Source organism: Lepidothrix coronata, unplaced genomic scaffold (genome assembly GCF_001604755.1).
Source record: "Lepidothrix coronata isolate B3197 unplaced genomic scaffold, Lepidothrix_coronata-1.0 Scaffold7, whole genome shotgun sequence".
Lineage (NCBI taxonomy): Eukaryota > Metazoa > Chordata > Aves > Passeriformes > Pipridae > Lepidothrix > Lepidothrix coronata.
The window spans coordinates 414,016-432,413 of record NW_016690187.1 but is presented as its reverse complement, the minus strand read 5'-3'; positions in this window follow the sequence as shown (position 1 = coordinate 432,413).

The window sequence follows — 18,398 nt, the reverse complement described above, 5'->3', positions numbered from 1 at the left end:
TCCTGATTATTCAGAAAAAAGAGATAGTTTTGGTCAGTGCAACTTCCAAGGTTTCCACCACTGAGACAGAACTCCAAAACTGCCACTTTACTTTTTGCAGGGTAAAATTCCTCTGCTGTACATTTTAAGAAATATGATTCACCTTGTAAAAGGCAACAATCTGTCAGCTCTAGGTTCAGGTACCTGCTTATCTCAACTGCTAGTGATTTTCTCCAAGTACAAGAGTGCAGACAGATAAGGAGGGGTGTCAGTGTACTACAAATGTACCATCATCTTCTGTTGAGACAGACAAACTAGAAACACATGCTCTTTTAACCTGAATTGAGCATTACATCGGCCATTAGGAAGATAGGTTTTTAAATTGAAGGATTACTGTTCATTACTGATTACTTTGTGAACGAGACTATTTAATGGACTCTAATTTCCTATAACTAATTCCTTTTTTGGGATCAGGAAGTAATTTTGGAACAATGCAACAGGTGATGTTAATAAATATCAAAGTATCTTCTGTCTCTGTAAAACCTAAATCTCTAAATCAAGATACATAATTTTCTCTTTTTGTCTTTGCTGACACTTCATCCCTAAAGTACTTTACGAAATAAAGTAGCACAGTGACAGAAAGAAAATAGTAAGCAAGGCAGATAAATTGAAATGTAGAATAAATAATTGATGAAATATGTACTTTTCTTTCTCTGCATTGGAACAGGCTGTCCATGGAAGTGGGAGAGTCACCATCCCTGGGGCTATTTAAAACACATGTAGATCTGGCCCTTGGAGTTGAGGTTTAGTGGTGGACTTGGCAGCACTGATGAACAGTTGGACTCATAGATCTTAGAGGTCTTTTCCAACCCATAGCAATTCTATGATTCTGTGTTCCAAGGTGCTGTCAAATATTACAACTTTTTCAATTAATTTCCCTTGTCCCTGCTTGGATTTAAGACAGAGGAGGTGCAGTTCATCTCAAGTGTTTGCTGGTATTTCGACAGCTTTTGCTTCTTTGCACATCAGCTGGAGTTCTCCATTGAGTAAGAATCAATAGAAGTGAGCTGTGGGTGTCATAGCTAAAGCAAAAACCAAGCCCACAGGACTTTCTAGAGCCAGCACACACAGCATCCAGGAAGACCACTCCTCTTTACCTATATTTCTCTAAAATTGTGTTGTATAGTACATGCTAATAGACATGGATTTCCTGCACCGACAATTTGGTCTTTATATCCGATGCAGGAATCTTTCCTTGTAAATGCTGCCTCCTTTGCAGCTGCTCATCAGCTCAACCCCGGTGGGATTCCTGGGAGGTGGAATGATAACACAGAACAACAGAAACACAGAATATGTTGAGTTGGAAGGGACACAGAGGGATCATCAAGTCATGTGGGAGCAGGTAAGGCACAGAACTCAATGCCCTTCCTACACATTGCCAGACTCTTCAAGGCCCTCTGGGAGTGACCCATCAAGGCAGTCAGTTCATCATCCCAGTCTGTACGAACATTCAGAGTTGCCCCATCCCAGGCACAGAATCTGGCACTTTCCCTTGTTGAACTTCATAGGGTTGGTGATTGCCCAGCCCTCTAATTTGTCAAGGCCTCCCCACCTTCAAGGGAGTCAACAACTCCTCTGAGTTTTGTATCCTCTGCAAACTTACTCAGTATCCCTTCCAGTCCTGCCTCCAAGTCATTTATGAAGATGTTGAAGAGCACAGGGCCTAAGATGGAGCTCTGTGGAACCCCACTAGTGACAGGTCACCAGTCTGATGTTACCAATTCACTATCACCCTCTGTGCCTGACCTGTGAGCCAATTGCTCACCCACCACGTGATGTGTTTATCCAGCTGTGTGCTGGATGTTTGTCCAGAAGGATCCTGGGAGAGACCACATTGAAAGCTGTACTGAAATCCAAACATATTTCATCAACTGGCTTCCCTTGATCAACTAGGTGGGCTACCTTGTCATAATAGGAAATAAGATTTGATAAGCAAGACTTTCCTCTCAAGAAGCTGTGCTGGCTGTAACCAATGACCGCGTTGTCAATCAGATGTTTTTCAATACTTCTCAGAATAATCTTCTCCATGACTTTACCAGGCACTGAAGTAAGACTGACAGGTCTATAGTTTCCAAGGTCCTCCTTCTTGCCCTTCTTGTAAATCAGGACAACATTTACCAGCTTCCAGTCAGCTAGGACCTCTCCGCATTCCCAAGATTGCTCAAAAATCATCAAGAGAGGTTTTGCAATGATGTCAGAGTTCTTTGAGGATTCTGGGATGAATCCCATCAGGCCCCATAGATTTGTAGGGATACAGTTGGAGCAGCAGATCCTGCACAATTTCAGGGTGGACTGGGAGTTGATCATTCTCACAGTTGTGGTCCTCCAGCTCAGGGCACTGAGACCCCCTTGGTCCATTGTGTGTTGAAGACAGAGGCAAAGAAAGAGTTAAACACCTCTGCCTTGTCTCTATCCCTGTTTGGGAGGTGACCATCCTCATGCTGTAACAGGATGATGATATTTCTATGCTGCCTATTGCCATTAATGTATTTGAAAAAGCTTTTTTTATTGTCCCTACATTTCTGGGCAGCTTCAACTCCAGTTGAGTTTTGTCAGTGTCCTATAACTATTTACTGAGTACATAAAATCCTTTAATTTTCATTTCTCCAAGCAGGATTGTTGTTTTGTGCTACCAACTGCAGGGTTGCACAGTACATACACAGAAGGAGATATTTTCACTTAGCTCTTCAAATACTTTACACGAGGAATATTTTAAGATGTCTGAAGGGTACTGATGATTCTATAATATAAAAACATACAATTGCTACACACAAAGCTGGTCAAAATACCTGCCCAGGCATTAAATAGTGCAGTAATCTTTAACTAACCCTATCCAAATTAGACCAATAAGAATTCGTTTAAAAACTCACCAAACCAGAGCTGTACTCTAAGGAATATTTAAAAAAATCAAGTATACAAGGCCAGTGTAAACATGTTCTTAATTATCACTCATGATAATTTTAGAAATCCAAGTCTTAAGTGGGTTACAAATAAATAATCATTTTGATAAAGTGTTTCCGTGTAAAGAGAGCTCTCAAGGCAGCAGAGCAGGGTTTGTAATTCCTCCCTGCTAATACATCCCCACCAAGAGAATGTACAGGAGGCAATGCCCACTGGGAAGACAATCACAACAGAGGGCACACGCTCCAGCTTCCACAAAACCACTGAATAGGATGTTGGAAATGGAAGAGAAGTAAATGAAGGCATGTACTGCCCTTTAAAGCACCACTCTTTCTCCATAACCTTTTTACCAACATAACACAAATGGGAATACAAGCCATGTTTGTTTCTAAAATCCACTCTCAGCTGGAAGATTAACACAGCAGTGCTCCCACACAGAGAATGTTCCTCGAACTGACACTGCAGCATAATGTCTCATCCCCCTCCCTACTGGTCTCTGTTCCCACTCTAACTTTTCCATTCCTCTCCAATAACTGCAGAGGTAACCCAGAAAGCTTAAAGACAGCTAAGAGTTGTTGCTTCTCATAGATCCTGGCCCAGCGTATCAAAAAGAACCAAGACATGACAGGCCTCAAGACATGACAAGCCCCGTCCAGCTTTGGAAAGGGAAGCAGGTGGAAAGAAATAAACTTTGAAAGTCATGGTTTGCATCACTGCCACACCACTGTAGCTTAAAATAAGCCATCCCCACCCTGACATCTCTGCACAAGTCCTCTGCAAATTCAAGGAAATGCTGCTTAAAAGTGGTGTTGATTCAAGAGAAAGCCTGAAGTTCCCTTGAAAGGACAGCAGAGGAGCTGCTGTTATTTATAGCACTTAGCTGGTACGTCTGCAACCTCCCACAAATCAAGGAAGGGCAAATCCTCTGCACAATTGGTAGCATGCCACAGAAAGACATGTGGGAGCAGTTAAGGTACAGAACTCGATGCCCTTTTGCTTCATGCACATTGCCAGACTCTTCAAGGCCCTCTGGGAGTGACCCATCAAGGCAGGCAGTTCATCACTCGACAGCTGCCCTTGTGTGCTCACCATCCAAAATACCTGGGCAAGGGGGAAAGCCCCAGGAGAATGTAGACAGAAAGCTGGTGGTAAAATCACCTGTAAGTTCTCTGGGGCCTGAGGATTCATTTGCAGACCGCGTGGGCTCACCAGCTATCAGGAATGCTATTTTTTTCCTTTCCCTGGGTTTTGCAGTCACGGGCACAGACTCTCCCACAGGGCATTTTGAAAGGATACCATTTAGTGTAACCCTGCCAGCTTTCCTTGTCAGCCAAGCACAACTTCAGCTTTTTCAGAAGGACCTTCACCCGCCTCATCAGTTTTCTGTCCTTGTCCCAGGGCCTCATACCTGTTGTAGAAGGTGCCAGTCCTACCTGTCAACTTCTGAGAAGGAGGAGGAACCCTCCTCCTGGTATGTGTAGTTCCAGGATATGTTCAGGCAACTCCTAGGTTCTGACTGCTACTGGCAACTCTCACCTTGAATCAGACTAAGTTATTTCTCAAAGTCCTTTGCCTTTTCACAAGTGAAGACTTTCAACCAAGAGTTCAGTAGCAAAGTAAGAACAAGAAACCACCAAAAGTAGGAATGAAAAAAACGTTGGCTGTTTATGTTTCCCTTTTCCAAATCCCCCTTCTCTGTCATGTTTATGTGCTAGGCAACAAAATGCTCTGCTCTACTCTCTGTAAAATCAGCTATTTCATGTTTTCTGTGTCAATTCAGATATTTTTATTGATTATGTCTGTGACTCTTGACAATGACCCTATTTTCAGAAATCAAAGTGTAACGTGGAAATAGCAGTAATCTTTTTAAGTAAAGTAATTCCAAAGAAAAAGGTACATGCTGTTCCATTTATTGAAGATTTATTTTTTATGCAGCTCATTGTTATTTATTTGAACTAGACTGATGTGGTGAAAATCTAGATGAAATATGAAATATGATAACTATTATAGTCCTTATTAATATTTCATATTTTAATGTGTAGCTACAGTCACAAATAAAAATATAATTCTCTCATTCAGCTCTCACAGCTTGTATTATTTTTATGAAAACTAGATTCCCATTATATTTGCTGGTTTTAATCAGTAATGTGATTTCCCTCTCTGTGCCAGGCAGTTTGTGAAAAATGAGGCATTTCCTGAAGAACTCTCTGTTATAAGGTTTTAGAACCAAAATAATGTTTTAGAATCAAAACCCCTTACTTTAATTGCATAGAGAATGATCACTCAGACTTAATCCCAGAAAGACTCTGGCAAAAGTTTCTCTTTTTATATGACAGTGCCAGTGAAAAATTACTTTTCCACATCAACTCCATACTTCAGTGTTAACATTTGAACTGAAAGGTATCAAATTGTGTGGAGTAAGAAAAACAAGCAAGGGCACCTATAGGATGAATGTACTCTGGGACAAAGATTTGCTTAAAGACTAAACTGAAATTCTTTCTCCTGAACATTGCTGAAGTGATGTTAGATCATTAAAATCAAATGCAGAGCTACATAATTTTGTGATCTTTAAGCATATGTCAAACTCCTACCTGGGGCATGTCTGTTAAAAATGTGCTATGGGCAAGCAGAAGACAGTATTAAATACTGCAAAATCAAATATAATTTTAGAAAACATGCTAAAATACTTGATTAAAATATCTGCAATTGTTTCTCTCATAGGGCATAAGCCTGTGTGTTCCCATACTCAAGAGAAGGTTCCTCCATCAGAACTAGGATCCAGGCAAAAGGTTTGGAAGTAGCAAGAGGTGTCACCTGCACCGCCAGGGCTGTACCAGGGCTGTAGCAGTGCTACCAAGGAGGTGCCATCAGCCCTCTTTGCTTTCCCACATCCTCACTTTTACTCTGATGTGCTTTTGTTTGTTAAAGCTGTTGAGAAATGCACCTCTCCTCCCTTTGTGCAAGGACATAACGAGGAGTGATGTTCCAGCGTCCATTTATGAAGCTGAGTTGAGTTTGTCTAACTCCTGTTTTAACTCCTGTTTTAACTCTGAGGACGCTTGTGGGCATCCACAGCAGATCTGTGTGGCAAAGAAGTCCAGAAGTTTGCTATCTATCTGCTACTCTATCTTCCCTTATGTGTTTTGAAATGGTTTCTGTTTGTCCGATTGCCCTCATGTTCTCAGACTGTGGCACTCCGTAAAAAACACATCATCTGAAAGCACGTTATCCACTACCTTTATGATTTTTTTTGATCTCCGGTGTATAATGTCCCAACTCAAAACTGTTTGGTCTGTGCAGTACAAAGTAGAAGCAAAGGTAAATAATTTTTATTAGGATTTTGAATGGTTTAATGAAAGGTAAGAATGTTTTTTGCTTTGTTGTTACTTTTCTTCAAAAATTATTTTCCCTTTCCTACTCTACTTTTGGAATCAGAAAAAATTGAAGTCAGCTAAAAGAACTTACATTGCAAAGGAGAGGAAACTCCACAAAAGACATTTGCAAACACTGACAACAGAAGGAGGATATGTGTGTGAGTGGCACACAATCTTTATTGGATATTGAAGTAAATATTTCTGTTTGCAGAAACCACAAATAAAAGAAATCAGATGTAGTTTAGATAACAGCCAAGGACCCAGCACTGTGAGGACCACAGTTATAAGCAGCTCTGACACCACTGCTGCCTTCACAAATAGGACATAAATCAAGATATAGTTGGATGACAACATTTTCTGCAAAGCAGTACTTATAATAACCACTCCATAGTAATTTAAGATTATCATATTACTGCATGGAATACAAACAGGTAAAATAATAACTCTCTGAAGATTAAACAAGTGGAAGACTATGCTAGTTTGAGTTAGTTCTTCCTCTTCACTAGGTATTGCTACTCCTCTAAATTTGTTTCTGACAGATGTAAAGTAGCTCACTTGAAACACTACTGTGTTTCCAAGAGAGCTCTGCATGCACCAAGTACTCTTGAAAATCTAGGCTTAATCATGAGTTTTATGCACTTACTAATTTAGAAGTGACCAATTCTGAGACTATATCTTCTGCCAGTAATGAAGAGAGTAACACAGATTGTATTTTTGAGTGGGAAAATAGTGTGCACATGCAAGTTTCCCGAAGTACAGAATCAGTATTTGCCAACTGTTTTGTTTCAGATGTTAGGTGTTTCCTAGGGACAGCATAAAAACCTGGTAAAAGATGATCACTTTAGTGACTGCTGGGAAATGAAAGCATTTTATGGCAACTACTAAAGCTGTTCCAATACACTTTAATCTCTGACCTGAAATACAGCTGGTACTTCAGAGCAAACAAAAGAGGCTTATGAAGGACCAAGGATCAAATTTCTTGCTGTTCTGCATCTTGTATCTTCATTTACCGTTGTGAAAAGCAGAATAAATCATCTGCTTTTCAGATCTGATTGTACCATATACCCACTTTACAAAAGGATGAAAGATGATGCAGGTAGGAAGACAATGGGGAATATGCCCACAGGGATTTATGTTTTCACTGTCAGGCATTTTGGTTTTTGAGCTCTTGTGATTTTCCCTTTGGACAGAATGATACTTAGGGAAAACACTTTATGCACAATGTAAGAGAAACCAATACATTATTTAACAATTCTGTGTTGGCATTTGCTGATTCTTGTTTGCAAAAATATGCCATATACTGAGAAACTAAATAATTTAAAATGGCTATCCTGTTTCCATATACATTTATAATATACAAAACAGGAAAACTGTGTTTGCTGCCATTGTCGGTAAAAATCAGTAAATGAGATTTTCAGTGATGTATAGAGGCAATATGGCGGAAAACTAAGAGTTATGAATACTGAAGTAACAAAGTTTTCCAATGTATATCGTATGATAGTCAGTAGATTAATAGATAGTAATACTACTGACACCACTGGACCCTTATCCTGAATTTTTCCAAAATGCTATATGTGAATTTATATCTTAGGTGTTTATATATAAAAAAATATCTATATTAGCTATACCATTTTTGGTTTTCATAACAAATGACAGAATGATCAAACTCCCAATATTGCTTGTATGTGAGCTGCTGGAAACCCAGACTACTATTTCATCTGCTGCAAATATAAGTTATTAAATGTCACCCCTGCACTGGTACACAAAACAAAATATGACAGACACATAAGTGTCAAACTGGATTTGTGAAGTGTATTGGTAATCTGGTTTGAGGTGCAGCAGTGTGCTTCTCTTGTGATTGTGAGTGACACTGCAAGCCGGATTGTAAAACACCAGCATTTAAATCTGTTCTACATTTCAGGGGGTTGTTGTGGTTCATAATATTTGTGTTTCAACACACTCAATGTCTTTGTAGTCCAAGAGGACTTGTAGTTCCTATGAGATGAGCCAAATTTCCAAAATCCTGCTCAGAGGTTTATAAAATCCCATTGACCATGCACTGCTACCCTCCTCTCCTGTGCAAATTTGTTTGGCATCTTCAAGTGTGCCCAAAGAGCCTCCTCAAGCAGGAATGCAAAAGTACAAAGCTACTGCTGGCTGGCCAACACAGCCTAAGGACAGACAGGCTCTAAGCAGCTGGTTGGGCTGAACACCAGTGTTGCCACCATCCCTTGACAGACAGAGGAAATTTTGCTCTCTTCCATCACCACCACCAGGTCAGATACACCAGAGACACAACCAATGGACAGCTCGACCTGATGATCCAACATCTCTTGATCACCTACATCTTGGTTGGGGATCACCTACTTCTTGGCTTTTAGGGGTTTATATCTTTCCATGTCTTCTTCCTCTTGAATCCTTGAGAGACCAGTAACGTTATCTCAAAAAACCTACATCTTCCCCTGATTTTACCTTTTTTAGTTCTCAGCGAGCTTTGCTGCAGCTCTTTCACAACCTAGAGGTTTTCTTACGCAGCTTTGCCAAGCTCCTGTCTGTAGGAGAGAGCACGGTGGGGCTTGACAAGCAGAGGGCTGTGCCTTGGGGACAGGGGACTTATTTCAGAAGGAGAGAAAGAGCCGCTACAGTTCAGGTTGTTGATGGATGGCATTCATACACTGCAAAGAGCTCCTCCACAAGATCAACTTTAAAGGTTAGTGGCATTGCAGAGACAATTCACAGGCATCACTTTTTCTCATGTCCAGCTGAATGTTTAACACAGTCATTCCTAGACTTAAAATTTCCAAGCTAATGGCAAAAGTGGTTGACCCTCATGCTTTCATATTAGACTAGAAGTGAAAATTTTTAACCAGAAAAGATGTTTTTGTTGTTGGATGAAGAGATGACATTTCCAGTGCTTCTAATGGAGGAATAGTATCAGAAGTAGCAAAATGTGTAACACCAGTAGAGCTGTATGTTGATAATATTGCACTCATTTTTCTGGAAACTTTATTTTGGTATGGAGAATTTGAAGGGTTTTGAATTAACATATATATTGCTAAATATGTTGAAGAATTAAAACATGTTTATAATAAAAGATAAGCATGTTTAATTTACCTAATAAATAAAATAATGTGAATCAGCCTGACAAAAGTCCCTGGATTTTTAATTTTTGTCTTCACAAAATTTTTTCTTCAATCAGATTGCAAAACTATTAAATTCATTCTCCCTACAAATGAAGACAGTGTAAACCTTTGAGAGGGCTGGTGCAGCTTTCCTCCACACAGTCAGCATTTGCATTCTGTGCTGCAGTGGGGATTTCTAAACAGAATGGGAAGCAAACTTCAAAGGAAGATTCAAATGTGGATAATATTGTTATTCTCAAGTCACTGAGGAAACATTCAAACAGTGGTTTGCTTAAACGAACTATTTGGTGGCAATGTTTGAACTGCATCACCTCTTTATCATGTGCAGTGGCTGGACTATTCATGGGGTAATGTCTCCTTAATCGTCTGCTTCAAGATGACAAATATTCTAATTTGCAGTGTAAAATGGAAATAAAATAAAACCTGAAATAGTGATTTTGAGGTCACAATTGTCAAACTGAAAAACGTCTGACATATTTGTTGGGTGGCAGGAACGAGGGAAAGAGGGTACAGATCTCTTGCAAATCAGAAAAGATAATGAATAGTGAAACATTGTGACGATTGTCACTCAAATAGTTTTCAGTATTGGGATTCAGCATGTGTGTTCCTAGCAACAGATGCTCTCAAAGCCCCTGTCAGGAATGACCTTTAAGCACAGTATTTGTTGCAAAGAACAACAATATTAACTGCCTCTTCACAGATTCAGATATCCAACATAATGCTTATGCTCTGCAGAACAATGAGATTGCAGATTTTATTTCTTCAAATCTTCCTCTCTTGTTTCCCACTCCAAGGACTATAAGAAAATAAACAGACTGTAGCAAGAGAAAAGGCTTGCTGTTATGGTGGAATACAAGCACTAATGTTTGTCCCATTATCTGGAGAAAAAAAGGCTATGCAAAACACAGGCAGCTGTGTAGCAGGTATGGCTTGAAATATTTTTTTAGCATTAGCATCATTCAGTCATTTAAGCAAGAGTGAAAAGGGCTCTCGTTTAACTCTTCAAGCTAAAAATTCTTTCCTGCTGCAACAACATCAACAGAATGGATGAAAAATACAATAGATATAATAGAAAACTTATTTTTCTATGCCAAACAACCATTTAGAAATTCAAGGTAATTAACACAGCAACAGAGAGAGGCTCTTCCTCCTCAACCTCTCCCTACCCACCCACTCTGTCCCTTCTTAGACAGAGTAAGGTACTAGAAAATAAGAAGTCACATCAAATTCAAAGCCAGCTCCTTAGTTTCTGGCCCCCACAACACTATTGCAGGGTGAAATGGGACCCAAACATCCTTAATTTTCTGATTTAAAATTCTGAAAGGTCAATGTGTTGACTGCTGATGTGACAGATCCCTTGCAGAGATGAAATAGGGGAAAGCCCTGTCGAGGCAGTCATGCTGTCTGTTTTGAGTTAAAGGAATTTTTTGATTCCATGCAGTGTCTGCTCTGCCCAGCCTGCCCTTCTCCTTCCTGCAGTGCCTTGGCTGAGATCCCTTGGGGACACCCAGGGCTGAGTCACTTCTGGTGACCTGCAGGAGTCCCACTGTCTTGGTCACCTGTGGGAGTCCCAGCAGCAGATCCTGTGGGACACCCCTGGTCTGCACGGCTTCCTCCTGCCCCTCGACCCCTACAAGGGCCTGCCCAGTCACCCAACAGCTCCCTCACACACCACCAGCAACCTCCCCAGGGTGAAACCAGTACTGCCATCTCACAGAGAATGAGCAGGAGAAGGAAGAGAAGGAGGAAGAGCCCAATTCGAGTTTTCCCATGGTGGTACAGCCCCTACCTGCTGTATGGGAAATGACAAATGACAGTATCACTGCCCTGCTAAGACCTTATTTAAATGGGTACTTAAACTCCTGGTCCTGTTTCTACTTTCTCCCTACTTTAAAAAATTTCTTAAATAAATTTATTTAAATAAATAGACTTCAATTTAAAGCAACATTTTTTTTATCACATGAAGTTAGATATCTTTTAGACAAACACAAATTCCAGACCCATTCACGTGGGCTACCCTACTGATTCTTACATTGTCCATACTACTAAGAATCTCTGTTGATAGCATTTTTTAACATAGCTGTAATATAGCATAAACTTAATAATTTCCTTCTTTTCCTCTAAGAACACTTCCTCATAAATGACAATCAAATTTTAGAATTTTTTCCACTCTTTTTTCCAATAGTTTTTTCTCCTACCTTCATGTACCCTGAAGAGTGTCAGGAACTCCTGTGGATTTGTCTGGAATTAATTGCATATATTATATCACAGACACAATTTCTGCACTGCATAAAGTCCTCTAGCTAGGAGCACTACCATTTTTAAATGCATTTGTTTATCCTGAGGAGTTACTGTCTTGTGCATAATCATACTCTATTTCCAGAGCTAGTATTACATAAATTACAAAGCTCTAATTGGACAAAAGCAACTGTGTTGTATATTAAAATGAAAATAGTAGCACTATCAAGGAAACAATGAAAGGACAGACAGATAACTGAATGAAAGGAAAATCTCCCAACAACTCTTTTTAATCTCTCCACCTGCTTTTGTCTGGGTGGTGGCCAAATGGAAAAATGAAACAAGCTTTATGATTTATTAGTTTGGATTCCTGTATAGGGGCTGTAGAGCAACAGGAATATTTATTCATGTTTGCAAAGAGTGTAATTTAATATTGATTCTTCTTTCTTAACCTTGTTTAGCTCCTGCCATGTGAAGACTATGAAAATGTAAGAAATATTTATAATATTTATTACTTCAACATCCACAATTGCAGCATTCTTTTGGCTTATTATAACCTACTGAATTAATTCTTTCTTCTCTTTGGTTGATAATTGGAATTTATGTTCTTGTTGTGCTCCCTCAGATACTCTCGTTTTATCAGCAGTAACTCAGATTAATACTACAAAAACTCAGATGCTCTGTGCAAAGATCTATGTCTGACAAATTAATCAAGAAAAGAGTTTCCTATTATTAGTGTTCTGTATTTTGAACAGACATTACTAAACACACTTTGTATATCTGAAATAAAGTAACAAAGGATAAAGTCATGAAATTTATTTTAGTTGCTAAAATTATCGAGAAAGTAGAAAACATTTGAGAAGGAATGTTTGTTGACCTCCTGGGAAATAGTAATTTAAAAAATAAGAGAGAGCCAGGACAACTCCAGATCAACAGCACTGAAAACAGGGGAAAGAAGGAACAGATTGAACATGTTCACAACAGAGGGTCACAGGAGTAATGTCAGAGGGTAAATCTGTGCCCAGTGAGCACCAGGCGGGACGGGACGGGAGGGCAGACACAGACAGTGCAGGCGATGGTGTAATGTGTTTGCACTCTCAGGACAAGCTGGACTCTCATCAACCTCAGGCCTACAGGGACATCTAAACCAACAAAAAATGGCAAACATGAAAATACTTGTGAGGTTTTTTCCTTTTTTTCCTTTTCCTTTTTTTTTTTTCCCCTCTGATTTTCTCTCTGAAGCCCCGAGCCTATGGTAGAGCCCTTCTTTGCTCCAGTAAGGACCTCCTGGATTTATGTTCTGGAGATTCTTCTTTACATATAATTAATCAGCTTATTGCTTTCTCTGAACTTTCGGGTGTTAATAAATTGAAGAGAGTTCTGTAGCTATGGGAACAGTGGAAGAAAAAGAAAATACATTTAACAGAAAGAATCAAGGTGCTCGAGCGGTTTTGTTAATCAAAGAGTCTGTTAAAGAATTATGGTCATGACAGTGAGGACAACTAACCATAATGTGATTTAACATAGAAAGCAGTGGATTGTCCCTCAATGTTTGTTTTAAAAATTGGGTTTTGTAGGAGTCTTTACCTGAAAGAAGGAAACCATAATTTGGGGCAATTCTATGTCCTGTGCAATAGGAATTCACCACAACTGCTTTACATTACCTGCCTTTTATGAATCATCATAATGTTTGAATACTTTATTTCCCTTATGGTCTGGGAATTGACAGGATGTGCACATTTGCCCTTGGGTTTGTTATTTCATACTCTTGCCTACCATTTGCATGTATATATTTTCATTTTATTTGCTCCTATCAGTTCCTTACACAGGAAACGAGTCTATTTGAAGGAATGCAAAATGGTGGCCTGACCAATTCCAAAGTGAACTGTGTCATGATACCAGTTTAATAATGCATGAATGGATCTGCACCAGCCATAATTCACTGCTAGTGCTATTTATTTCTTTATCATGTGTCACTTCCCTTTCCTGTCAGGATATCAAATGGCTACAAAGTGCAGCGTGCTGTTTTCCTTATCTTCGAGCTAAACGTTCCATTATATCACATTTTAGGCTTTTAAGATTGCATAATGAAGCACACATAAAATCTAAAGTGATCTTGAGTAGCATATCCGTGATGCAATATGTTACAAAGTGATAACAGCACCGGGGTTGAGCGTTGCACTGTGGCTGTATCTGGGTGCCAGGAAGGAGCGTGGCTTAAATCATTCAGTCATTAGAATAGCTGGTATTTTGCTCTTGGTTTATTATGGGATTTCAGGGAGATTTGTACGCATCCACAGATATCTGGAGTTCAAGGAACTTAATTGGGCTAAGATAGAGTCTTTGTAACTCTTGAGATTCACCTCTGGAAACTGTTTTCTGGCTTAAGCCACCATGTGTGCTCGCTGTAAATGCTTTGGGCTTAACCTTTGAATTTTTACAGCAGAGAAGGTTAATCTCTTTCTCTTATAACATTCTTCTTTAAATGGGAGATGCCACACTGAAGATGTGGCATATTTCAATCTCACTGTTCTTTTGGATTTCAGCATCAGATGCGAAACTCTAAATTTTTTAATCAGAATGGCTCATGTGGCATTAGTATAGCTATAAAAGAACCTACTTCTCTTCTTTTGTGGAACAAATTGGGTAAGAAACGGATTCACTGTCTAAGATGCATCACAGAAACGTGTATTAACATTGCCAACATAATATGCTATTTCTTATATTTTGTGCTTGAACTAACTATGACATATCTGTTATATCATTGTTCTTAAAATAAACTATCTAATAATAAGTGTTCCTCCACAGTATGCCACCAAACAGATGCTTGAAAGAACAGCAGCAATTCAAATGAAAACAAAATAGAAACCCTAAAAGGTCACATCACTTTCTGATATTTTAGGTGTCAAAATTCAACTGAGCATAAATATTGAAACTTCAATGTGTCAGTTGTTAGAAAAACTCCCAGAACCTGCAAAACTAAGTCACTTAACAATTTCTAACTGTACAGTGAACTACAGTATGCATCAAAGAAGTGTACTGAATATTATTATTACATTTGAACTGACTTTCATCTAGGGTATACAAATTCATTGTGAAAAAAACCCCAGCAATTAAAAATAAAATATCAATTTAAAAATAGCTTTTTAAAGTATATAGTTCCTTAAAAATCCCTAAGCTACAACTGTGCACCACTGAGGTATCTGCGGGCACTGCAGCCAACATGTGGGGCTCCAGCTGCAGACTGGGCTTCTCGGGTGCCACTGCAATTTCCCATCAAACATTTACATCTTCTGCCCTCTCCCCTCTAAATTCACAAAATCTGTTTTTGCCTTATGGTCTGCTCTAAAATAACACATCCTTTCTCTTTTTGCTATGCTGACCTCTCAGAAGGATGAATGAGTTCAGGTGCAGCTGCACAGCAGAGTGAGGGCAGTATATCTTACTGCCTCGTGCAGGCTCAGCCCTTCGGATGTTGGCTTTACGATCTAGTTAATAAAATATTTAAACACCTCATTTTTATGCCCACAGGGAGCGTGATTATAACCACAGGCATAAAGTGTTACTTGGCCAGCACAAAACAGTGACAGATGAGTGGGTCCACATGCAGAGTGTCTTTCCCAGATGTGCTCCAGGGGCTGGCTGGAGAGAACGCCTGCGCCGGCAGGCAGGACAGGCAGCTGTGCACAGGCAGCAGGCAGCTGGGATTTGTCCTGTGGGACATTGGGACTGATGCCTGAGACTGAGCATCTGCCATCAGTGTTCAAGGCTTTAACAACCCAAACAAGACCAGTGCTGCTGGGGACAGGACATTGCACTGAGTTCTCGACTCTGTTTTTTCACACACACAATAATACCCTAATTATTTCCTCCTATTAGTCCTAACATGTTGAAATCCATCTTACGTCATGGTAGAATTAGTCTTCACTCACTCTGTTAGATTTTCATTTCTTGTTTGGAAGTATAACCCACTTAGTCTCAAGCTAGCAGAGCTTTTCAGTGTCCTGGTAATATGAACCTCAGAAAACACAAAACGTAAGGGACAGCTGGGATATCATACTTGCCAGGTTTGCACTTGAAATAAACACAGTCACAGATTTCTGAAGAGGGGGCAAATATAAATGACAGCAGACTACCTCAAGACACCAAGCTCATTTTCAATTTCTTCCCTGTTCCGAAAGATTACACAGCTACAGGATCAAAAACTAAACCCAGTGATCAGAAGCAGGAGCACCTCAGTCTCCCTGTTGCACTGACCAGGCGGGCACTGTGGATTTGCTGCAGCCTCCAGGCATTGCCTGTGCCTGAAGCAGCCTCTGCTCTGAGATGTAGGCAGGTTGGGGAGCTCAGAGTGCCGAAACTTCAGCTTTAATGTACACAGATATAATCGCAAACCTTTTACATGAGTACCATTTGAGCTAACCCATTAGCCTTGCCTAAATTAGTCTGGCTGTTTATAAGATATTAAATGCACTACAAAGCCTAACATGTTTGTTATGCTCTATAATCAGAGCACCTGTTTAAAAGCCCACTGCAGTTGTACTTCCAGTGGATTACAGGCCATTAGGCAAGTTATGCAGTACCTTATTTTTATCACCTAATCTCTCTTCCTCTTTCACATTTGAATTTTAGAACCATAGAAATGAGATTCTTTCCCCTCCATACACCTTCTCCAAGTCCTTTAGTGATTGAGATGAGGAGAGTAATATTAATATTTATACAATGCTCAGATCTAACTTTCTGTTGCTATGGCAAAATACTGTCATAAAAGATTTCATTAACTTTTAATCCTATTTAACACCATTTGTCCCTCTTGAGACTATACTGAAACTTTGGATACTCATGGGACAAAATTTTGGTAAGAGATAGAATCATAGAATCACAGAAAAGAACTTTAAGATCAGAAAAGAACTTTAAACAGGTTTTTCCAGCCTGTTTAGGTTGGAAAAGACCTTTAAGATCACCAAGTCTAACCCTTAACCAGGCGCTGCCAAGCCCACCAGTAAACCATATCTCCAGGTGCCACATCTACGTGTCTTTTAAATACCTCCAGGGATGGTGACTCTGCTTTGGGCAGCCTTGGGCACTTACAATGCTTGACAATCCTTTCACTAACAAAATTTTTCCTAATATCCAACTTAAACCTCCCCTGGCACAACTTGAGGCCATTTCCTCTCATCCTATCACTTGTTGCTTGGGAGAAGAGACTGACTCCCATCCTGCTCCAGCCTCATTTCAGGTAGTTGTAGAGAGTGATAAGGTCCCCCTTGAGCCTCCTTTTCTCCAGGATAAACATCCCCAGGTCCCTCAGCTGCCCGTCACAAGATTTGTGTTCCAGACCCTTCATCAACTTCCCTTCTTTGGACACACTTCAGCCCCTCAAAGTCTTTCTTGTAGTGAGAGGCCCAAAACTGAACACAGATGCTAAAATATTTGTAGTTTTGCTTGAATTATTAGAAAACTGAATAGAAAAAAACCTTGGATTGGAAGGAGTTTCCCAAATGTGTTTACAGTGCTGCTGTAGCATGCATTAAGTGATGCATCACCTATTTGAGGGATCACAGGAGAGATCTGCACTCCCCTGGGGAGGCAGCAGGAGGGCAAGAGTGGTGATGTGTCTGAGGGGCCTCACTGTGCCACTGCTCAAGGATCAGACCCTCCCTCCAGCTGTTTTTTTCTTTTCAAGAGCTTTAAAAATACAGCATTTCATATAGAGAATTCCTATAACCTTCATTTAGTCACACTTAGTATTTTCCTTATACATAAATAAAAGTTGATATCAAACAGAATATTTTAAGATAAAATAATAATAAAACAATTACCTCCAGCTCAGTATGGCCCATGAGAGAACAGAAAAGACACATCACCCTCACTGACATGGGATAAGATTATGATGCACGTGTTGACTTGTCACTAAAATAGCTTCTCCCATCTCAGAGGTTGCTTTTTAAAAGACTTATATAAATTACAGCAATAGTGACAGGTTAAGATTGTTTTCTTTATCAGAGTTGCAATCCATTTCTACAACTGACACTTGTTTTAGTGCATCGGCATGGAGTAGCTCTTTGTGAAGCAAAATATTACAGTCACAGAACATCATAATCCGAGTAAAAAATAATGTCATTATAAGTACTGTGTAGGCCCAGTCAGGGCTATTTGTGTGATCCCTTCCAGGCAGAAGAGTCAACATAAGGCAGGTTAAGCATTCTAATTTTCTCAAACTAAAAGCTCAGTGTGCAGTTGGTGCATTCTCTTGTAACAGCTCTCTAGGTAAATGCCCACAGTTACAGACAGTAACCAGCTTTATAAGGCATCAAAAAGAAGCAGTCAGCCTTAAAACCATGATTTTTTCAAAAAGTATATCTCTACACTTTCATTCTCCTTAAAAGTCTGAAAAAACATATTAATCAGACAGCAGTGTGCCCACTTAGGATGCTTTGATCAGGAGCTATGTAGGATTTCCCAACAAATGAGCCCAAAGGCAACCTCAAAATCACCAGAATACTCTTATTCACCTTCTTCAGGAAATCTTGTGATCTAGGCCAAAGTTTATAAATAATTACATTATCAGTAACATTTTTAGTTTGTTTCATTGTATTTTATTCTGGTTTTAAAAGACAAATAAAACCAAACTAGACTTAACTTTTTTTTTTTCTTTATAGGTCTGAGAGGTGTTACAGTGGTACCTAGAGGCCTTTCTCAG